This window comes from Balaenoptera physalus, assembly GCF_965194825.1.
Source record: "Balaenoptera physalus genome assembly, chromosome: 1".
Classification (NCBI taxonomy): Eukaryota; Metazoa; Chordata; class Mammalia; order Artiodactyla; family Balaenopteridae; genus Balaenoptera; species Balaenoptera physalus.
The window spans coordinates 163,925,442-163,949,812 of NC_138882.1; the positions used below are offsets into that span (position 1 = coordinate 163,925,442).

General features: G+C 48.8%; 1 long non-coding RNA gene across 3 annotated transcripts; it reads left to right on the top strand.

The window, feature by feature from the left end:
- Positions 1–12: 12 nt before the first annotated feature.
- On the top strand, positions 13–19,244 carry LOC309654188. 3 transcript variants are annotated; one of them, XR_014259984.1, is made up of 4 exons: positions 13–4,011; positions 4,500–4,696; positions 9,987–10,114; positions 11,368–19,244. It is a non-coding gene; the product is annotated as an uncharacterized lncRNA (long non-coding RNA). The 3 variants fall into 3 exon arrangements; XR_014259983.1 differs by having other exon boundaries at positions 9,987–19,244; XR_014259985.1 differs by having other exon boundaries at positions 4,500–4,595; positions 9,987–19,244.
- Positions 19,245–24,371: the final 5,127 nt, after the last annotated feature.

Below are 24,371 nucleotides of genomic sequence, written 5' to 3' on the forward strand. Positions count from 1 at the left end.
TCCCGCCGGCCCAAAACCCTCTGCAGCTTGTGCCACCAAGCCACGTTCTCCAGCCTGGAACCCGCATCCGGCTGCGCGTCTCCGCGCAACCCCGGGGTTAAAGCCGGAGACCCACTTGACAAGCACGAGGAAACTGAGGTCCAAGGCTAAAAGTGACCTGCCCGATGTCCCCCAGAGTGAGTTCTCTACCTGAGTGAGATCTACACCCCATGACTTCCGACCCCCAGGCCTAGGAAAGGCAGGGGCTTGGAAACCCACTGCCCCCTTTAACGTCTGGAGTTAGTTCGAGTCTCCCTCTGCTCCAAACCTGGAGGATATAGCGCTGACACTTTCCTAACCGACGCCCCTCTCCCCTCCCCCAAGACGGACCATTTCTTCTTCCCAACATTGGCATCTGTAGGGCCCTCGCGATGGGAGAGAAAGACGAGGCAACGCAGTCGCAGTCGCTGCCGGCAGGAAGCTCCTAAGTTGTGGAGAGGAGTCGGGACCACAGCCATTAGCACACAATGATGATAACAGCGGCATTTTATGGAGAGCTTCCTCCGTGCTTAACATGATCTAATTCAACCCCCATAACCACCGTGTGAGGGTGGTACTATTATTATCCCCATTTTACAGCTGAGGGAAGGAAAACTCAGAGAAATGAAACTGCTCTCATGTGGCAGAGCCAGGCTTATAAGGTTTTGCCCCATTTCACATCCTTCCCTCTCCACAGCCCCGCGCTATCCCTCTCAGCAAAAATTATGAGAAGGCTAAACCTGTCTCCTCAAGAAGAAGCCTTGGGAGAGGGAATTCCCTGGCGGCCCAGTGGTTGGGACTCCGTGCCTTCACTGCCGAGGACCAGAGTTCAATCCCTGGATCCCTGGTCGGGGAACTGGGATCCCACAAGCTGCGTGGCACGGCCAAGAAGAAGCCCTGGGAGATACAAAGCTCTGGGTTGAAACAATCAAGGAAAGTTTGGAAAGAGTGCTGAATAATCTGGTCCTTGAAAGAAGATGGGGGACTTCCGTGGTGGCACAGTGGTTAAGAATCGGCCTGCCAATGCAGGGGACATGGGTTCGATCCCTGCTCGGGGAAGATCCCACATGCCGCGGAGCAACTAAGCCCGTGCGCCACAACTGCTGAGCCTGCACGCTAGAGCCCTCGACCCACAACTACTGAGCCCGCGTGCCACAACTACTGAAGCCCGCGTGCCTAGAGCCCGTGCACTGAAACAAAGAGTAACCCCCACTTGCCACAACTAGAGAAAGCTCGCGTGAGGCAACAAAGACCCAACGCAGCCAAAAATAAATAAATTTATAAAAAAGGAAGAAGATGGGAGGCCAGACCCAGATGCCAGAAAACAGTCTTCTACCACCTCTGGGTCCCTTATGTCACCATCACCCCTGGCTTCCCAGGCACTCAAGAGGCTGGGAAGGGGCCAGTTGGCACTGACTAGTGAAGTGGTTGCTGGGACGCTCAAAGGCTACTCACTCCTGTGCCTGTGGTTGCTCAGTGTCAGTTTCCTTTTTTCTTTCATAAAACCTGATTGCCAGCAGGAGAGATGAGGTCTGGCTGCCCCAGGATGGCCACACCAAGCTTCCTCATCTGCCCTAGCAGATCCCCATCTTGGCACACAGATCTTGGCCACTGCTGAGCCTAAGAGAGCCAAGATCAGGCAGCTGAATACTGTGAAAAGGGCCTGCACTGGCCCCCATGGTTCTGCCATGAGCTGTGTGACACTGTTCTGTCTCTTCCCCTCTCTGCGCTTGAGTTGGCTGAGGTGACTGTACGATCCCTTCCAGCCCTAACATCCTCAGTCCTATGGGATCACACTACATCACAAGTGATTTAGACGCCCGCCAAACCGTGAGCTCTGGGAAGGTAGGAACCACATCTTTTCCACTGCCGTATCCCCACTGACTAGCAGGGGCCTGACTCAGATGTGTTCAGTGATGCCTGCTCAGCCTCCCTCAGGCACAAGCACAAGGGTAGCCCATTCAGAAAAGCCCCAGGCTCCTCCGTTTACTAGCTGTGTGGTTGATCCTGGGCAACTCAGTTAACTTCCCTGTGTATAAGGTGGAGATATTAAGTGACTAACTAATAGAGCTGTTTTGGATATGAAACAAGAAAATGCAGGGGAAGTGCTTAGCACAAGTGCCTGGGAGCCAAGGCTGGGCTGGTCCCCCCTCCTGGCCCGATTCCAGTCTGCCAGCATAGCAGTATAAGATTCCAGATATGGCCTGACCAAGCCAGCACAATAGGCCTATTATTTTCCCCAGTCTGGACACGACACATTGTTAATGCAGCCTAAGACTGCTGGGCTTTGGAGCCTTTCTCTCCCATGATTAGTTCCCATCAGGTTGTGGTCAACTAAATCATTCAGATCCTTTTCACTGGAGCTGGGGTCAAGTCAGGTCTCTCCCTCATACTCTGCTTTGTGTAGTGTTTCCCCCTTCTTGAAGCTCACAGAACAACAGTGTCATCTTGCTTATTCCAACCTGTTGAAATTGTTTTGAATGCTGGTTCTATTGCCCCCTGTTTTCTCTCCTTCTCTAAGTTTAGATCCAGGCTGCTCCTTGCGACTTCAACTATACCATCCAGCCTGTTGGTCAAGACAGAGCCCCATAACACATCACTAGAGACACTCATTCACCACTGACCGAATCAGGGCCCTGCTAATACAACAGCTCCCAATTATTGCTGGGCAAGCACTGTGCTAAGTGCTTTAGGTATATACCATCTCATTTACTCACAACATAACTGGGGAGGGTAGTTTTTATTACCCCCACTTTATAGATGATGAACCTGAGGCTAAGAGAGGGAAAGCAGCGACCAGTTTTATACACCCAGAGTCAGGCCTCTCTTTCAGACCATGAGCTTGGCTGTAAACTCATCACTTAGAGGTGTTGTCCTCTGGCTACACACAGTCTTGACCACGTGTCTCCATGGCCCTCTTGGCTACTCTCGTTCCTACCCCCTTTCCCCCACACCACCAGGCCTGGGGCCCAAGAGGCTTTGCTGAGGCTCCAGTCCAAGGTGGGCAGAGGGCAACCTTATCAGCTCCATTAGCCTCAGGACCCTGGAGCAGAGACCTGGGCCCATTCTTCATAACAACATTCTTTTCATCTAGGATAGCAGTGAGGACAAGGGCTTCTCCCTTAGGAGCAGAAAGGCAGCTCCCCACTCTGAGGGGTACTATCCTTGTGGCCAACCTTGACCTTTTCTGGATCTAGCCCAGCCTCACAGTCAAGGACTAATACATTTCAGAGATCCCCTTGTTGCTCTCCACCTGTCTGTGCCCTCACAGGGCACCATGCCCAGCCTGGTGGGCTTCATCATACCCTAGCGTACTCCCCTGAAGGCCTTTGGGGAAGGCCACCGGGTCCCCTGATCTTCTTGGGAGACAGAGCAGCAGAATTAAGTGCAAAGATTCGAAGGACAGGTCACCTGGCTTCATAGCCTATCTCTACCATACAGTTTACTCTTGGGCAAATTACAAAATCTCCTGAGCCTCACTTTCCTCACCTGTCAAATGGCGTTAATAATTCTGTATATCTCACAGTGTTATCATGAGGATTAAGTAGGGTCCTTAGAACAGTGCTTGGCCTATAGTAAGCATTTAAAAAGTTTTATCGTCATCATTAATATCATCACCACCATCATCATCATTAGTAGTATCCTGGGTGAAGCCACACAAAGTAAGGCCACTTAAGTCAGAGGGGAGAAAATTTGATGTAAATGTCTAGGGGCTAGATTTATATCTGGTGATTCAGGGTGGTATTTCTAGCCCTGTGGGATGCTTCCAGGGCAGGATTACCAGGTAGAGCTGTTGGGGTGTTGGTGCTAGGAGATTGTTGCTACGTGAAGGTGTTGTCAGATGCCAGTGTTGCCAAGTGGGATAGTTTGCTTGCAGCCTGTTATCCAATGGTAAGATCTCTTTAGTCCCTAACTGGCAGATCTACCACCCTGACTTCTGGAGAAAAGGAGCCCAACCCATGCCTTAGAACATACTTATCTCAAGAGCCACTAGTAAGTTTATACCCTAGGTGGTGGTGGTCTGAGGCCTGAGGCCAGGGAATGGCCAGGTTGAAGAGCTTAGGGCTGGGCAAACTATTGCCTGAGGCTATTCCCCCACCTAGCCCTTTTGTTTGCCCTGGGGGGAGATGAAAGGGCAGAAAGTAAGAAGGAGGGACTCTTGAGGGTCCCAAGAGAGGCTCTTTGGGAAGGAAGTAGCTGAGGGCCCTTGAAGTCATCTGAGGCTACCAGTTCCTGCCTGGATGTTGGTTGGGCAATTGAGAGACAGGAGAGGCCTCAAGGCTGATCCCCCAACTCAAGGCTGATCACTCCACAGGGAAGCCTCCTATCCCGGGCTTCAGGACTGGGCTGGGTGATGGGTCTAACTTCTGAGCCTCAGTTGGGGCTGAGGGACATGGAGAGTGCCCAGAGACTCCTTGGGATACTTGGTGCCCCCTTCCCTACCTAGTGCCTGTGCATCTTCTCATCATCGACTCCCCCAGGTTCAAGGTCCTCTCCAGAAGAGAGAGACAGCCCTACTTCCCAGGAAGACTCTGACTGCTGAGGTGACGTGAGAATGATGGAGTGGAAGAAGCTGGGTAGGTCAGCCTTGGCTCAGAAAGCCACGCCGTGGCACAGCTCTGAGGGAGCCCCAGTGGCTGGACCAACCTACCTGGTAGGCTCCGGGGTACAAGATCAGGTGAGGTGCTCTCTGGGCAGAAGCCCAAAGCCTGGCCTCAGAAGAAGGGGTGGGGACTGAAGCCTGAGTGATACTGCTCTCTTACAGGCTGGCCAGGCCTCTGCCCTCCTTCTCTTCATGCTCATTCCATATTCCTGCAGAGCAGCTGTGCCTTGGTCTGTTGGCCTTGACCCTCTGAGAGCCGGAAGACTCTTTCAGAGTAAGTGACTTGTTGGACTCAGACCAATGTGGCAGAAGCAGAACCTGCCTGAGGTCCCGCCTCCCATCTGGGCCTCCTTTTACCTCCTTTTACCTATCTATACAAAAAGCACTCTGGACAGCCCAGCACCGTGCAGTGGCTGCTTCCACTTCCACTGTGGCATGCAGAGACCTTCGTCTTTTGGTGACTACCTTCAGACACGTAACCCTGTGATCTCATGGTGATTAGGTGTAAGAGATAAGCATAGCTGGGGCCCTTAGAGAGCGTGGCCTGGAGTCAGGCTCATCAGGGTTTGAATCTAGTTCTGTCTCTAGCCAGCTCTGTGACTTTGGGCAGGTCAGTTAAGTTCTCTAAGCCTCATTTATCTGATCTGTAATTTATCAGATCATCCTGTTATAAGATCAGGTGAGACAATGTATGGGTACAAAACAAACCTTACAGTTGGCTCTCAACAAATGTTAATTTTGGGACTTCCCTGGTGGCGCAGTGGTTAAGAATCCGCCTGCCAATGCAGGGGACACAGGTTCGAGCCCTAGTCCGGGAAGATCCCACATGCCGCGGAGCAACTAAGCCCGTGAGCCACAACTACTGAGCTTGCGCTCTAGAGCCCTCGAGCCACAACTACTGAAGCCCGCGCGCCTAGAGCCCGTAGTCCGCAACGAAAAGCCCACGTGCCACAACGAAGACCCAACGCAGCCTAAAATAAATAAATTTATATTTAAAAATGTAAATTTCTTTCCTCTGATCCCTCTGATTGGCAGGATGTCTTTGATTAATAGACAGTGGAAAAACACTTTCTGATCTGGGTTTAGAACTTAAAGGTTGAGGGTCTTAAATTAAAAAAAAAAAAAAAAAAAAAAGGATACTTGGAGGAGCTGTAAAGGTGGCCTTGCCAGTACTTTCACTGAGACTATTCGGTGTCCACCCAGCAACACAGAGATGAATAAAGCGTGGATAATCTTATCTTCTGAGAAAGTAACATCTAATCGTAGAGACAAGTGTAAGCGGACTAAGTTATGGAATGATGTGACAGAGGCCTTATAGAGATCTGTCTGAGTACACATTTGAAAACATCAGCTTCTGTTTGGGGGGTAGAAGTCTGCAAAGGCTTCACAGGAGGTGGTGATGCAACCAAACCCTGAGGAATGAGTAAGAGCTCCTGAGACAGGGAAAGGCATGCCAGCCACAGGGAACACCACAGACATGGAAGTGTGTTGGAGGATGGTGGGTGAAGGAACACTGAGCAGCTTGGACTGGCTGGGCATTTGCTGGCTGGGGATCTGGTAAGCCCTGAGGCTGAGAAGATGCAAAGAGGCCTTGTATCCTCATCCTGAAGACACTGGGGAGCCATTCAAAGGATTAAATGCAGAGGAGTAAAATGACCACATCTGTACTTTATAAAGATGACACTGTCACTAGCCATCCTCAGACCCTCATCTCATCTCTCCTGTACTGTTGCAGCAATGCACTAAATGATCCCCTCTGAGCCAATCTCCAACAACAGATGAACCTTTTTTTTTTTTTTTAATTTGGCCGCTCCATGTGGCTTGGAGTGTCCTAGTTCCCCGACCAGGGATCGAACCCCGGCCCTCAGCCCCTCAGCAGTAGAAGCGCGGAGCCCTAACTACTGGACTGCCAGGACCAGATGAATTTTTAAAAAACAAATATGACCTTTTCATCCCCCTATTTATTTATTTTAAATTTATTTATTTATTTATTTATGGCTGCATTGGGTCTTCATCGCTGCACGCTGGCTTCCTCTAGTTGCGGCACGTGGGGACTACTCTTCCTTGCGGTGCGCTGGCTTCTCATTGCGGTGGCTTCTCTTGTCGTGGAGCACGGGCTCTAGACGCGCAGGCTTCAGTGGTTGTGGCACGTGGTCTCAGTAGTTGTGGCTCGTGGGCTTTAGAGCGCAGGCTCAGTAGTTGTGGTGCATGGGCTTAGTTGCTCCATGGCATATGGGATCTTCCCGGACTAGGGCTCGAACCTGTGTCCCCTGCATTGGCAGGCGGATTCTTAACCACTGCGCCACCAGGGAAGTCCTCAATAAATGTTTGATGAGTGAAAGACTAAATGAGTGAAGGGGCTGTAACAGCCCCTTCCTCCATGTTTCTGGGCCTATGGGTCTACATAAAGTGCTTCCTAATTTCCTTTCTGGTAGAAGTGAGACCAGAGAAAGGAAGGAACTTGCTCAAGGTCACAAAGCAAGTCAGCAGCGGTGGGACTCTGTTTCCCATCCCACTGGGATTCTGAGGGCCAGCCCTTGCAGAGAAAGCCCCAGGCCATGTTTTGCCTGGTATCTGAGTCCCCAAGATGGACCCTCCAGACCAGAACTGGGAGGACCACAGAACACTCCCCCTGCCACACACACAAACACCAGCTCCTTGTTCCCTCCTGCCAGGAGTAAGGTTGAGATCTGGAATTCTTCCACCTCAGCTTGCAGTCTTGATCTCTGCCTTTGGGGCTGCCTCTAGGAGGAGCGTCAAAGATCTGCTAGGCTCTGGGCTGAGTGTGGGGTTCTACGCCACCCTAACTAGCAGGTTAGACTCTGAGTTCCGGAGCTAAGATGAGTCTGTGCTGGGTTCTAGGCTTTGGGGCAGGTTCTGAGCTGGACTCTAGGCTGCTCTGGGCTCTAGATTTTGGGCTTTGTTTTGACCTGAATTCTGGACTCTGAGCTTTGGGTCCTCTGGCTCTGGGCTCTAGGCTGTGACCTGGGTTATAGGCTGAGGGTCCAGCTCTAAGTTCTGAGCTCTGATCTTGGGCTCTGGCTGGAATTTGGGCCAGGTTGTGCTCTGGGCCCTGTGGTCTGGGTTCTGGGCTGGACTTTGGACCAGGTCTGGGCTTGTTTGGGCTCTGGGTTCAAGCCTCTGAGCTGTACTTTGGGGCTGGGGTGGGCTGAATACTAAACCTTAGGTGGTAAGCTGTGATCTCTGTCCTCTGAACTCCAGGCTCTGGGCTTACATTGGGTGGGAGGAGGGGGTTACAGAAGGGAGAGTAGCAAATTCTTGAGTTTCTCCCTTTGCCCCACTTCTCTTCCTGGAGACTTTCAGCTTTAATTCCTCCTCCCAGAGGAGAAGGCCAAAGTGAAGGTGGTAGTAGCCTTCCTTGAGGTGCCGAAGACTTCCCTGGTCACCAGGAAGAATGAGAAGTGAAGGGTAGGGCAGGTGGCATGTGGAGGTGTCCTCAGGTGGGCAGGATCTATTCTGCTTGTTATCAAGGACCTTCCCACAGAGCAGAGTGTAGTGAGGAAGCACAGGTGCATCTCATAGCAACCATGGGGTGAGAGCAAGGGGTTCCCACCCCCACCTTTCCTTTCCTTTCCCCGAGATGTCACCCCACCCTCTGTTCCAGCCAGGAGTTGGGCTTGAAGCTCTTGGACCCCAGAAGAGGTAATTTCCAGGGCTCACCGAAGCCTTTGCTCAAGTCCATCCCCTTACCCTGACTGCTTTCTCCCTTACAATGGACTTCTCCACATTTTATTCCCCTTCCTCCCCCATCTGCTCTGGAGCCTTTTGCCCAGCAGGACTCCTCCCCAGCCCCACTGCTGGACATGCTCACTCCACGACGCTGCCATGAATGCAAGGCCCACGTGCTGGTGACAGAATTCACTGAAGGACCAGGAATTCCTGTAGGGAAATACAACTGGGAAAAATCATTTTAAATTGTACATGACACATGACTGCCCAAGGGGAAAAACAATGAAAACCTGTTAACAGGATGTCCCCTCATGAGTACACTCAGTTCCTAACTTTATTCTCCTGTCTCAGATCTTCCTTCCCTCACACCCACAGAAAGAGACCACCTTTTCAGTTCTCCATTGGACAAAGCCTCCATTAGGCTCTGTGCAGGAAACCTCACCCCCTAAGCCATATGGGATCAAATCAACAGGATAAGAAACACTCAGCAGAATACTCCCCAAAGTCTGAATTATTCAGACTAGCAGCAAGAGCATGCAAAGGTACAGGAAATAGCCTTCACCAAACGGCCTAGGCTGGGTTTGGCAATTTTGATTCTCAGTGTCCTGTCCCTTTAAAGTCTTTCCACCAATGAGAAGTAACAAGCTATGCCTCCTCCTCATTGTTCAGATTTGGCCTTTTGGGGTGTGTGGGGATGGCGGGGTGGGGGTGGAGTGGTTAAATGCAGATCAAATACACACATACACACATACCCCTATAAAATACAAGTGTTTATTCTCAGCAACAGTATAGTCTAAATCCATATTGAGGAAGAAAAACACTTTCCTAAGAGCCCTGTAATTGGGTCCCTGTCCATAGTGGGGATAACTCGAATTATCTTTTAGAACAATGGCAGATCCTCTGAGCACATCCTCTTGCTTCAGGCTATGCCACAGCCTACCATGTATAAAAACAAGCCTGCAAAGAGCATTAACCTATGATAGTTCCTCTTGGGTATCTAATGTCCTTGTAAGAGCTTTTTTTTTTAAAATACATTTATTTATTTATTTATTTTTGGCCGCGTTGGGTCTTCGTTGCTGCGCGCGGGCTTTCTCTAGTTGCGACGAGTGGGGGCTACTCTTCATTGCGGTGTGCGGGCTTCTCATTGAGGTGGCTTCTCTTGTCACAGAGCACAGGCTCTAGGCGCACAGGCTTCAGTAGTTGTGATGCGTGGGCTCAGTAGTTGTGGCTCATGGGCTCTAGAGCGTAGGCTCAGTAGTTGTGGCGCACAGGCTTAGTTGCTCCGCGGCATGTGGGATCTTCCCAGACCAGGGATCAAACCCGTGCCCCCTGCATTGGCAGGCAGATTCTTAACCACTGCACCACCAGGGAAGTCCCATAAGAGCTTTGAAATGATTACTTCCTTCCCTTTGGACCAGATGAAAATCATGGGGAATGGAGGGCTTGAATTCTTCCTGTCCCAGAGCGGGCATTCCAGAAGTGTGGGGCATTGGGTTTTCCAAGTACATATTCATTCTTTACATCTCAGCTCCAGTCCCCCACTGTGACCACTGCATCCTCCCTTACAGCTCTGTTTGTCCTAAAAAAGCCTCGACCTAAAACACACAGGGCTGTGAACCTCCTGGGCAAGCTCTGTTCTTAACATGTTTCATGTTTGTTCATTCTGTCTTCCCAGTGTTCAGGAGCCCCAGGATGCAAGGACGAGACCAAGATCCCTTCATTCAGATGAGCATTCACTGAGCCCTGACTCTGTGTCAGGCAGAGTCCTCAAGGAGTTCAGAGTCTAGAGGGAGAAACCAACAGGTAAATAAATCATTACAGTAAGGATCTGATAAAAAAAAAATTATGATAGAGGGAAACAGAGGAGAGATATGGGCAGGGTTGCCATGTTGCACAATTCTGGGGGTCTATATGATGGGTCCCTCCAGAGTTGTGCAACGAGACTGCCCTGGTCATGTGCGAGCCCAGAGGAGGCATCTGACCTAGTCTGTAAAGTCCCTTGAGGATATCAGGCATTAGCTGGGGCTCGAAGGGCAAGTTTGCCAGGCAGACGAGGAGTGAAGGACCATCCATACAGAGCAAACAGCATGTATGAAGCCACAGAGGGGTGAGGCAAGATGCTAAGTGCTAGGAAATGTCAGGAAATCCATTTTGGCTGAAGCACAGAGCACATGTGGGGGAATGCCGAGAGCATTTTGTTAAATGAGTTAATGAATGCAAGAAGGACTATAATAACAAAAATCATAATCACCAACATTTGTTAACCACTCACTGTACGCCAGGCACTGCACTAAGTGGTTTCAGTGAATTTCTCATTTTCACCACATCCCCGTGAAATAAGTTCTTTAATATCCTCTCCTCTGCAGATAAGTGCAGAGAAGTTAGTTAACTTGCTCAAGGTCACAGAGCTAGTGGCAGAGCCAGGATGGAAACTCAGATGTCCTGGACTCTAGAACCCTGAGCCATTGACCACTGCTTCTCTCAACACTAAGGCCCTTAGCTTTGGGCAGGGGTGGCCTCAGTGCAGAGCCAGGTGGGCACCAGCTGTCACATCAGCCCCGCTTTGGGCTTCGCCAGCAGCAGTGCTTTCACTGGCCATCGACATTGACAAGAGTCAATGGTTCCACTGAGATCCTAAGCAGAAGGGGAAAACGAGGAGGGAGCCTCCTGAGTGAATTCTCCGGGCATGTGTGAGAAGCCCCTGGGATTCCCAGAGCTCCCAGGAGGACTTTGAGGGAGGCTGGGGTCCTGCAGAACCAGAAAAAAACACACACACACAATTTGGTGACCGTGTTTTTATCCTAGGCATGGTTACACCCTGAAAAAATGTCAAATTCTCTTCAGGTCTCTCATGTCTGCATGTCCATGCCACCTATTTTTCAACCCCGTCAGGACCTCCCATCCCTTGACACACCCCCATCCTCTCCCAAACTAGTGTCCCTTCCTAGTTTTACTTTGTCTTTCCTCCACAGGGCTGGCATTTCTTTTGCAGACACATTCCCCTGTCCTCATCCTGGGTCAAACCCAACTGATTGCTTTCTCTGCTTCTATGCCAGGCTACTGCAAGCTGCTGGAGGAAACCCCGGAATCACATGTGGTCTCTGAGCTCACCTGCTCCACAGCCCTTTGCTTGATCCTTGCCAGCTCTCAGGCTTTTTTCTCAGCCTCATTCTAGGGCATTTCCCCCTCAGCATGACCTTAAAGGACCTCTTCCTTTAACCCTCTCTTCTATTTACCCCATCCTCTCCCACCACTTCAGTGACCATATTTATACTAATAGACTGTATTATATTCTGTACTAATATACTAATAACTCCTCAATCACAGCTCCACCCAAATCTGGATGCCTCAATGTGTATTTCACACGGTTGTTAATAAAAACTAACTTTTTTTGATTTGTTAGACACTGTGCTTGGTAGATGACATGGACCCTGCCCTCGTGAGCTCACAATCTGCTGAGCAAATAGAACTAGGCAATTAGAATGGAGGGTGTTGGCAGACAGAGCTGAGGGGACAAGAGAGATAGCCGATCCAAGGAAAGTGTATCAGTTAGGCTTGGATTTGGCTGTAGGTGACAGAAAACCTCAAATCACAGTCATTACAACCAGTTAGAAGTCTGGAAATAACTAGTCCAGAGCTAGTATGGTGGATCCATGACCATCAGAAACCCAGTGCTTTCTGTGTTATTGCTCTACCATCTTCTGCCATCCTTAACACAATGCTTCTATCTCGTTGTCCAGGATGGCTGCTCAAGCTCTGGTCATCACGGTTGCATCCCAGTCAGTCCCAAGGAGGAAGGTGTGAAAGCAGCACACTCTCCCTTTAGAAGCAGTTCCTGGAGGTTGGACAAAACCTTCTGCTCACAAGCTGACTAGCACTTAGTCACAGAGCCACACCTAGCTGCAAGGAATTCTGGGAAATAGAGCTTTTACTCCAGGCAAACTTTGTGCCCAGCTAAAGAGCAGTGTTCTATGACTAAGGACAAGCAGGGTAATGGATATTAGGGACAACTAGTAGCTTCAACTTCAGATGAAGCTGATGAGCTGATGCTTAACCTGAATCGTGAGGGATGAGTCAGAGTTAGCCAGGCAGAGTAGGGTGTTTTAGGCAGTGGGCTGCAGAGTGCATTGTTGGAAATGCAAGTGATTCAGGGTGTCTCCAGCATGGAGTGAGGGAAGACACAAGATGACATTATCTAAGGAATGATTCTGAGAGGGGAGGCATGGCCCATTCTGAGGAAAGAGGCACACCTAGAGGAAGGGCAGGGGGGAACCAGCCTGAGTTAAAATTAGGTTCCTCCAGAGATCAGCTGCCTGAATATGGCTTGGACTTAGAAGTCCCTAAACTTTCCTTCTCCGGCCTGGAGTTCCAAGAGATGCCGATTTGCACTTGGGCTAACTCTGCTTAGCAGGGAGGCTCTGGAAGCTCTGGAGCTGGGCTGCAGTTCGAGATAATCATCTAGGACCTGTTAGTGGCAGCAAGGCCATTGGCCTCAGCAGCCTCGACCGCTGGTCAAAGGCAGGGCAGAGCTCACATGAGCTACCAGCTGTAGCGTCCTCCCCAGACACATCACCAGGCCTTCCAAAGGTTATATTTATTTCCCCGGGCTGTTTGCAGACATCAGGGCAAGGCAGTCAGCTGGGCATGGAGTGTCTTGCTCTCTGGAGAATAGACCCCACCCCCTTGACTCGGCGCGTACTGCCCTTCTCTGCTCTTTCAGCAAGTGGACAATGACCTTGGCCCGGGTCACCTCAGAGAATTCAGCGGGGAATTCCAGATATGCCAACACCTCCCCACTGCCCACCGCCTAACAGAGCTCTCCAGCTCACACTCTCCCCCTGTCCCACATCACATACAGATATACCACATACACACATTGCTTGGACCACATACCCAGGTCCACATACCTATCTCCACATATACAGTTATCCATACACAAAAGTCACATACACATCACACACATGCTACGTATAGGCACAGCCCTCCAACTACCCCCTATCATTTATAGACACACACATTACCTACAGACACATACACACTACACATGATATTCTAACATGCCTATACCCACCACACACCATGCCACATATACATCAATACCTACACATGCACACACCTGCACCTCACACCCAGACCCCCACTGATGGTGGTTCCTGGGTCTGGGGGACAGGGTCCCCAAGTTCCCTTATCCATAGGAACCCTTGCCTTTTGAGCTTTGATGGGACAGAGACTCAGTGAGGCAATCAGAGGGGAGAAGGAGGCACCCTACCTCCACAGCAGAAATATATATACTCAGCCCCCAACAAAGAAGGAAGACTGGCCTTTCCCCTATTACTCTATGGACTCATGTTTGCACCTGATGTCAGGGACATGCAGTTCTGGGCAGGTGCTCCAGTATTCCAGTAGGGTGCCTTGGCTCTGTCCCCTAGAAACAAGGCTGTGCCAAGCCTACCAATGTCATAGCGGCAGGAAAACCCTTATGCAATGGGCACTGGAATGTGAAGGACACCTGCAGGAACTGACCCAATGGACCTGGGGAAGGGTGAAGAGGAAAGGCCTTCACGGTTATTGACATCTACTCTCCTCTAGGCGCCATGCCTGTGGGGACTCCACAGCCTTGCCTCCTGACATTCTCACATCCACTGTTGTCCCATTTTATAGGCAAGAGAATTGGGGCGCCAAGGATCACAGCCAGTAAATGGCAGGCTCATGCTTTGAACCTGGGACTGTTTGTCCCCATAGCACTTGTCAGGGCCCTGACGTTGAGCTGGGATACTGCAGCAATGTGGCTTGAGGGCAGGGGTAACCCCAGAAGTGAGCAGGCTGTATGGGGCTCTGTTTAGTCTCTTCCCATGCTCTCTCCCTCCTTCTAACTGGGGAGTACTGAGGCAGGAAGCCACAGTCCAGGAAAGTGGAGCTGGAGATTGGGGGGGTAGGAAACAGTTGGCTGGATTGTGAGTCTGGACCCAATGCTATAGGCTAAGCCTATACTTGTCCTGGATATAGAGCCAAAGCTGGTGCTAGGCCAGGAGGTGGAGCTACAGCTTGAAGCAGGTCAGAGTTGGGACTGAGCCAGGAGCTGGACCTGGAGCTGCTGTTGCTGGAGTGAATCCAGGCCAGATCAAGGACTGAACCTGCAGCCAGAGCCAGGATAGTGGGGTTGGGGGATGGAGGCTAAGGGACTCCCAGCTCATGCTTACAGAACCTCCCCAGTACGTCAGGTACTGTGCTAGGTGCAAAGGGAGAGACACGCTGGAAGGAGCTCATGCTACCCAGTAGGGGAGAGAGAGTCAGGAACACCAAGGACTTTAATCCAAGGTAACTTGGTTCTGGCAAAGGGGCCCCCCATGAAGCTGGGCCTTTGACGATGGCCAGAACTTCAGTCGGCAGAGATGGATGAAGCAGACTGTGGTAGGCCAAGTAGGCAATGGGTGCAAAGGTCCAGAGTCAAGAAAGCCCAGCCCAGGGTCTGTTCAGAGGAGGGTGAAGTAGATCCTGTTTGGCTGGAGCAGGCCAGGGGAGCAGTGAGCATGAGAGCCCAGAGGGCCTGGTTACCTGCTACGGAATTTGCACTTTATCCAGAGGGCAACGGGGTATCGTTGGCAGGTGTTAAGGACAATGACATGGCCAGACTTGGGTTTTAGGAGAGACCGCCGGCTGCTCATGTGGAGGAGGGACTGGGGTGGAGGTGGGAGAACTGGAAGTCAGGGAGACCAAGGAAGAGGCTGATGGAAAGGCCAATGCAAGAGATCACAAGGCCCAAACTGGAGCAGTGACTCAAGGACTGGAGGGAAGCGGACAGATACAAGGTCTGTAGAGGGGTAAGATTGACAGGATTTAGTAATTATTTTTTGATTGAGTGTGAGGGCGAGGATGAAGCCTAGGAGGATACCCAAGGTAGAGCCCAAGTGTCAGGAGACTGAGAAGCCATCACAGAAGTGGGGCCACCCCAGGAGAAACCGTAGGGATGGAGCCTGAGCTCCAGCCTTGTCCTCCCAACTCTGCCTCTCACCAGCTGAATGTCCTTGGCATGTTATTTATGTTCTCTGCACCTCAGTTTCTTCTTCTGTAGAATGGAGAAGATTGCATTTCCTCCACAGGGGTTTTTTTAAATAAATTTATTTATTTATTTATTTATTTTTGGCTGTGTTGGGTCTTCGTTTCTGTGCACGGGCTTTCTCTAGTTGCGGCAAGCGGGGGCCACTCTTCATCGCGGTACGCGGGCCTCTCACTATCGCGGCCTCTCTTGTTGTGGAGCACAGGCTCCAGACACGCAGGCTCAGTAGTTGTGGCTCACGGGCCCACTTGCTCCGCGGCATGTGGGATCTTCCCAGACCAGGGCTCGAACCCGTGTCCCCTGCATTGGCAGGCAGATTCTCAACCACTATGCCACCAGGGAAGCCCCCCTCCATAGAGTTTTTATGACGATCAGATAAAACATGCATGATGGTGCCTGGCACATAGTAAGAGTCAATGCATGTTTCAAAGCTCAGCCCTGCCCCAGCCCAGATCTCTGGCTCCCAAGTAAGATCGCTGGCCTCTACCAATAACAGTCGCAATAACTCTTGGTCACAAGGGTTGGGGTTCTCTCAACTGACCTGTTATCCTACCATGTGGCAGCTCCAGGTACCTCTGGACTCCCCACTTCCCCACAGCTGAGAATGTCCTGGGTGCCCTGTTTGCTCACTCTGCAGCCAGAGGGGCCCAGCTGGGCCCTTCCTCTGAGCTCCCCTTCCCAATAGCGTTCCAGAGGCCCACCAAGTGACCCTGGGGGGCAGGAAGGAGCTTCTGAAGGGCACTTAGGTGTTCTGAACTTGACTGGGGTCTTGCCCCCATCTTACCATTCAGGCTACATCAGGCTTTGGTCAGAACCCCTCCTCCTTAACTATTCTTTCGTCCACCGCTGCGGTGAGATACTGGGGAGAGGTCCAGTGCTGCAGATGGAAGATAAGTCCCCCTGGCAAGGCAGGGGATGGAAAAGGAAGAGATTCTGGACCCCGCAAAGTCTGGCAGGCTCCTCTCCTCCTCCTTTTGCATCTTCCAATTCCTTCAGTGCCTTCATCCCTTAATGTAAACAGGACCTCAGGATCCATCCGGGGCCTTCTGTTCTTCCCACACATCCCTGGGGTGAATTTTTTTTTTTTTTTTTTTTTTTTTTTTTTGCTGTGTTGGGTCTTGGTTGCTGCGCGCAGGCTTTCTCTAGTTGTGGTGAGCCGGAGCTACTCTTCGTTGCGGTGCACGGGCTTCTCATTGCAGTGGCTTCTCTTGTTGTGGAGCACAGGCTCTAGGCTCGTGGGCTTCAGTAGTAGCAGCACGCAGGCTCAGTAGTTGTGGTGCGTGGGCTTAGTTGCTCCACGGCAAATGGAATCTTTCCGGACCAGGGATCGAACCCGTGTCCCCTGCATTGGCAGGTGGATTCTTAACCACTGCGCTACCAGGGAAGTCCCCCACCCTGGGGTGATTTAACCAGGCCTCCTGTCTCACCAACGGTGTGTCTTAGTGCTGGCTCTCTCTTTTGAGCACTAGATCTGAGATACCTCACTGATCTCATGACTGACGCAGACTCTCAGACCCCACATGGCTAAAAACAAACTCATTCCCCTCCTCTGGACCCTCAGGTCAGTGAATGGGTCTACCTTCCACCCATTCCCTCAGGCCAGAAACCCAAGAGTCAACCTGTCTCCTCTTTCTCCCCCATTCCCCACATGCTGTCAATTCTACTTTCGAAATTCCTGATACCTGTCTACTCTTTCGCTCCATCTCCACTTCACTTCCTGGTAAGGAAGGTCTCGACACCTTCCACTTAATCACTAACTTCTGGCCTCTAGCCCAGCTGTGAAAACGCAAAGGACTTCAGATCTTTTCTTGGTTCAGGGGACACAAATGACATGAACTGCCCCATTCTGACATATTTAAGAAATCTTTTTTTTTTTTTAGGAGATGTCCCAGAAGGCAACATTTTAAAACCAAGGCAATCAATAACCACAACTTAAATATAATATCTGCCTTTCAAAATAAATTTGCCTTGCAGACCCTTGCAACAGGGGAATTGCCCAAGAGTTTTTTTTTTTTCTAGTAAAACAATTAACAGCATTTTGCAAAAGACATAGGAAAACACACTATAAATAAAGAGACTGCTTCTAGCACAATAGCCAATAGCAGGTTATGAAACACAAGCTTCCCAGACCATCAATCTTTTAAAAAGAAGCCCAAATCTGAGTTTTAGATGAAGTTTCACAATTTTCAAAGGTTGGCAATCAGTTTTCAAAATCTTTAAAAACGCTGTCCAGGCCTCCAGCGTGCAACTTTTGGCCCCTCTAGTGCATCCTCCACGCCACTCTTGAAATGGTCTTTTGCAATAATAAAAATTATTTTTTGAAAAGATCCTACACTTAATGCTGACTGATTGCAGCCATGATTCCAAGTGCTTCACACGGAATTCATTTAATCCAACACTCCATGAAGTAGTGGAGCTACGTCTGCTCATTTAATCCAACATTCCACCCGCTGAGGTCCAGAGAGGTTAAGTCATTTGCCCAAGTTACACAGCTACTGGGTGGCGGAGCCAAGATTCCAACCCAGCCATCTGACCACAGAGCCACCAACTGTGAAGGTCCTTGGGATCATGGACCGGTGCCTGCCGCACCTTGATACCTGATGGGTACATGAATGAGTGAAGGCGTGAAGGCATGAGGGCAGATCGAGTCTTCCCTGCCCAGTAACTACCTGCCTGAACGCCGCGGGCCGCGCCCCACCAGCGAACGCCAAGAACGCGCGCCAGGGGGTCCGCGGCGACTCAGCGGGAGCGAGCCTTGCACAATGCAGGTGCCGGCTGCTCCCTCCCTTCCGCCGCTTTGAGGCTCCGGGACAGCCCCGGCCACCGCTTCCTGCGCACAACCGCCGGGCCTGAGACGTCCGGCTGCCGCCCTCCGCCCCCCAAGCCCCAACCCTGGAGTCGGGGTGGGTTCACTTCCTGGCTGTGTGCTTGGGGCAGGTCAGCCAGCGGTGCCACGACGGATTTGTTGTCTCCAGGTCCTTCCCGTGCCACGCCCCTTCCTTGACACACCGAGTGTCAGGGTGGTCCAGGACTCAGAGCCAATTTAAATTCAGCACCCACCCCACTCCTCCACAAGTATGATAACAATAATAGCCTCTACATCGTGGAGCACCTTCCTAGATGATGGGAAGGCCCAGCCGAGAGCTCTGTACGGATGATCTCGTTTAATCTTCGCAACGGTCATGCAATGAGTATTCCTACCCCTATTTGACAAGTCAGGAGACTGAAGACCAGATTGGTTAAGTGCCTTTCTCAGAGCAGGCAGTGAGGGGATGGCGGAGCCCTGATCTGTCTGACACCAGTGTCTTGCTTGTTCCTGCACAGTGTTCTGTGTAGCTGATCCAACGTTTGGGGCCATGGACTGGAGCCAGGCCTGGGAAGACAGACCCAGGTGGGTGCTTCCTGAGGGAAGCACCCTTCTGATGGGGGATAACTTTCTAGTTGGGAGTTGGACAGTAGCACACAGTGCTATAATACTTCCACCATAACAGATATAGTAGATAATAGTAAAATACAGTAAAACAACTGGGGAATGATGAGTTTGGAGTCTCTACTATCTTTGTGTTTCATATTTACTTAAATGTAAATTTATATAATTTAATTTTTAATGACCACATGTAACAACCAGCTCCCAGGATTCCTGAAAAGGCAACAACTCCAGCACAGCACTGGGCCTAGGTGACTCAGGCCCCAAGGGTGGCAGCTCCTTCTGCTGCCTCAGGGCTCCTACGCACATGAGTCACTGTCTCTCTAGCCTGGGTTTCCCTCTAGTGGACAGAAGAGTGATTCCAGGTGATTCCCTGGCTCCACCTGTGCCCAGACGTCGGAACCCAGAGCAGGGTGTGGATGAGGTTTTGTCATCCCTCACGGACAAAGTTTCTTAAGGAGAGTTTGTATGGTTTCACAATTATCCTCAGGCACGAGGCACGTGGTATTCCACCTCTCTGAGGGGCAGTCGTGGAGGGCCCCTGGGTGACAGCCATGATCATGATCTCCAGAGCTTCTCAAAAATTCCATCTCATCCCCCATGTGATAGCTCAGGCTGGCTACATCAGCTCCCCCCACTCCCATCAGGTCTACCTCTTAAAAAGGCAAACTTGTGAGTGCCTTGTTTGTATTAGGGCTTAAGTTTTCACATAACTCATAGTCCACTAGTGAAACACTGATGAGGACCATTCATATGTGTCGGGCACATATGAGAAAAAGGAGTCAATTAGATGCAGAGCTGGGGCTCCCTCTCCTGCATTATGCTTAGACTCTCTTCTTCCAGAAGTGATCTTTCCAAAGCACAGATATATCTGCGTCACTCCTCCACTCACAAACCTCCAATAATTCTCCATTGCTTTCAGCTTCAGTTCAAGCTCCTTCACCATACATTCAAGGCCTTGATTGAGACCCCACATACATTGTTTACCTTGAATCTCCAAAGACAGAACGAAAAGAAAACTGACATTTTTGAAATTCTCTTCTGGGCCAGGCACTGTGCTAAACGCTTTGCCAACAGTATTATTTAATTCTCCAATAATGCTACTAGATAAGGATAACCACTTTACAGATGAGAAAACTGAGAGGCAGTACAAGCCGACTTAGTGTGACACAGCTTGCAAACAGAGAAGTTTTATATTTAGCCTACCCGTCTCTGTTCTTGAAAGCTGTCCCTGTCTCTCTAGACCTGGCCCCTTCCCCAGGTTGGCTGCAGAGTGAGGTGCAAAGACTCCAGAACTCCTTTCTCACTGCACTCAAGGCAAGGCCACATTTCTTAGGGTTCTTAGGAAAGGATTGCTTTTCAGTGAAACTCAAGCAGAGCCACAGACTTGGGATTAGAAACCAGATTTTAATCTGATTAAATTTTTCTGGTGTTGACGCCAGAGTCCTTCCTCTCCCCTCCTTCCCCCTTTCTCTTCCCTAACTCTCCCTTCTCATCTTCTCCCACCTTCATCTCCTTAACTTCCACTGGAATCCTAAACATCTTTAAGGCTCAGATGAAATTTCCCTCCTCCAGAAAGCCCTCTCAGACCACCTGGCTCAGGAATCTGCTTAATGAAAGTGAGAATTGTTGCAGTTTGAAAGGGAGAGCAGATTTCTGGCTAAACATGAGGACTGATCACATGGGTTTATCTCCACTGATTCCTGAAATTCCACTAAAATGACAGTAAATGGATTAGGAAAAAAAGTATAAACTCACAAGGGAAGGGAATGACTGCTTAATGGGTGTGGAGTTTCTTTTGGGGGTGATGAAAACGTTGTGAGAATTGTGGTGATGGTTGCACGAAGGAAAGAAGGAAAGAAAGAAAGAAAGAAAGAAAGAAAGAAAGAAAGAAAGAAAGAAAGAAAGAAAGAAAGAAAGAAAGAAAGAAAGGAAGGAAGGAAGGAAGGAAGGAAGGAAGGAAGGAAGGAAGAAAAGAAAGAAAGAAGGAAGGAAGGAAGGAAGGAAGGAAGGAAGGAAGGAAAGAAAGAAAGAAAAGAAAGAAAGGAGGGAGGGAGGGAGGGAGGGAGGAAGGAAGGAAGGAAGGAAAGAAAGAAGGAAAGAAAAAAAGAAGGAAAGAAAGGAACAGGAGAAGTTGGACCCATACCTCACACCATATACAAAATTTAACTCCAATGGATCAAAGACCTAAATATAAAAGCTAAAACTATAAAACTCTAGGAAGAAAACATAGGGGTAAATCTGCATGATTTGGTAATGAATTCTTACATATGATGCTCCAAACCACAAGCAACAAAAGAGAAAGTAGATACATTGGATTTCATTGGAATTAAAAACTTTTGTGAATTAAAGGACACTATGAAAAAAGTGAAGAGGCAATCCACAGAATGGGAATAAATATTTGCAAATCATGTATCTGATAAGGGTCTAGTATCCAGACAATGACAAAAAGACAAACAATTCAATTAAAAAATGGGCAAAGGATTTGAAGAGACAGTCTCCAAAGAAGATATACTGATGGCCAATAAACATGAAAAGATGCTCAATATTATTAGTTGTTAGAGAAATGTGAATCAAAACCACGAGGGGAATTCCCTGGCAGTCCAATGGTTAGGACTTGGCATTTTCCCTGCCATGGCCTGGGTTTGATCCCTGGTCGGGGAACTAAGATCCTGCAAGCCTCAAGGCACGCCCCCGCCAAAAAAACAACAGTGAGATACCACCTTACATCCACTAAGATGGCAATAAAAATAACAGTAATAATAACTGAAAATAAGTGTTGGCCAGAATATGGAAAAATCAGAACCCTTATACATTACTGGTGGGAATATAAAATAGTGCAGCCACAGTGGAAAACAGTTTGGCAGCTCCTCAAAAAGTTTGGCAGTTCCTCAAAAAGTTAAACATAGGGGACTTCCCTGGCGGTCTAGTTGTTAAGATTCCGTGTTTCCACTGCAGGGGGCGCGGGTTTGATTCCTGGTCAGGGAACTAAGATCCCACGCGTGTGGCCAAATAAGTAAATAAATAAATATAAATTAAAAAATAAATATCAGGTTATTTTTTTAAAAAAAGTTAAACGGAGAGTTGTCACCTGACACAGCAATTCTACTACTAAGTATATACCCAAAAGAATCAAAGACATATTCAAACGAAAACATGTACGTGAATGTTGATAGCAACATTATTCATAATGGCCAAAAAGTGGAAATAACCCAAATGTCCATCAACTGATGAATGAACAAAATGTGACATATCTATACAATGAAATATTATTCAGCCATGAAAAAGAGTGAAATCCTGATATATGCTGCAACATGGATGAAGCTTGAAAACGCAATGCTTAGCGAAAGAAGCCAGATGCAAACGGTCACATACTGTATAATTCCATTTATATGAAATGTCCAGAAAAGGCAGATCTACAGAGACAGAAAGCAGATTAAAGGTTGCCAGGGTGTAGGAGGGCAGGGAATGACTGTTTAATGGGTACGGGTTTTGGGGGAGGAATGATGAAAATGTTCTGGAATTAGATGTGACAGTTGCACCACCTTTTGAAAGCACTGAATTGTACACTTTAAATGGTTAAAACGGTGAATTTGATGTTATGTAAATTTTACTTTAATTTTTTATTTACTTCTTTATTCATTTATTTTGGCCACGCTGCACAGCATATGGGATCTTAGTTCCCTGACCAGGGATAGAACCCATGCCCCCTGCAATAGAAGCATAGAGTCCTAACCACAGGACCACCAGGGAATTCCCTTCTTTAATTTTAAAAAAGAAAGAAAGAGTAGGGGAGACAACAGCAATTGAGAGATGTGAAGCTGGAAACCAGATGGATAATGGCTGGCTCCCTTAGCAAAAGGCCAGAGGAAGCTGAAATACAACTCCTTATCCAGGGAGTGAGGAAGAGAGAGAAGTACCAACAAGAAACGAGTCTATAACTGCATCAGAACACAAGAACAGCTCAGGAACAGGAGGCGCTGGATACATTTGAAGGCAGGTTGTAGGATGGGGCTGAAAAGGGGAGGCTTGCATGGAAGCATAAGGAGTTAGACTCCTAAATCTCCTCCTTCAACCTCTGCAGCCAAGTGACTGCCCTCTTCCAGCTTGTCAGGAGATTGAATTGAGAGGCTCTGGATTTGGGAACACCAGGCACAGCTGAGAATAGGAGTGACAGACTGTACTGTAATGAGGGGGGATTTGCTGAACTATAAGACCCTCTCACCCCTTTTCCCCTCTTGGTTCCCAGAACACTGTCAAGCAGGCTTATTACCTTGCCCCTGGTAGAAGATTAGAGGACTTCTCTACATGGACATTTCAAAACCCACAGATACAGACAGTTGAAGAGTTCCTGGTAAAACTGCCAGATACCTGCTTACTCACCCTATAGTGAAGCTCCTTAACTAACAGACCACCGCCTGCCCAGTCCCCACCACACACACATAGAGCTTTCAATCAGCTTTTAATACTTCACTCTTTAATATAAGTAAAAGCTGACAGCAAGGATCACCAGACATTTGATGAAAGCCTCTAACAAAAAAAAAAGAGCAAAGCAAGTGCGGGGTGGGGAGACAGATTCCAAGGAAATAGGGAAAACAGGGAGCAGAAGAAAACTTCACAATTTATAATTAATATAAAAACTATTATTAATAGCCTCAGAGGGAAAAGAGGGGGAAAAATTGTGTCCATGGAAAAAAAAAGAAGCCACAAAAAGGGAACATTTGAGAAACAAACAAAAAAAAGAGCTCTAAAAAAAAATTTTTTTAAATATAGTATCAAAAATTAAATCTATAGGTTGGAAGTTGAGGAAATCTCCCGGAAAGTCAAAAACAAACAAACAAACAAAAAACAAAACAAAACCACACACACAGAGAGGTAGAAATTGAAGAAAAGATAAGAAAAGGATAGCAGGAGTTTCAGAAAGAGAGAAGAAAAGAAAATGAATGGAGTGGGGAAATTTTTCAAAAAAATAATTGCAGAGTGCAATTATTTTTTCAGATTTGAAGGTTCATAATGCAAAAAGATCCTGCAATGCAATTCTGACACTAGCTACCCAGACTAGGCCAAGTTTCACAGGTTGAGGGCATAGTCCTCCAAGAGACTTGCCTCACTTCAGACACCAGCTGCAAGCTTAGGGGTTCCCAAACCACCTACACTTCTGACCAACTGACTACAAATTCAGGGAGTTTCCACTACCCCCTGAGGTTTGATAATACACTAGGACAACTCACAGATCTCAAGAAAATGCTATACTTATGGTTACAGATTTATTAGGGCAAAAAAAGATACAAATCAGGACCAGCCAAAAGAAGACACATAGGACAAGGTTTGAGGGTCCCAAATGTGAAGCTTCCAGTGTCCCCTTCCTGTGGAGTCAGAACACATCACCCTCCCAGCACATGGATGCAGAGGACTGTTAACGAGGAAAGCTTACCTGAGCTTCAGTGTCCAGTTTTTATTGGGATTTCATTACATAGGCACAATGGATTGAATCATTGTCTGCATGATTGAACTCAATCTCCAGCCCCCTTCCCTTTTCTAGAGGTCAGACAGTATCACATGGCTTAAAGCTCTAA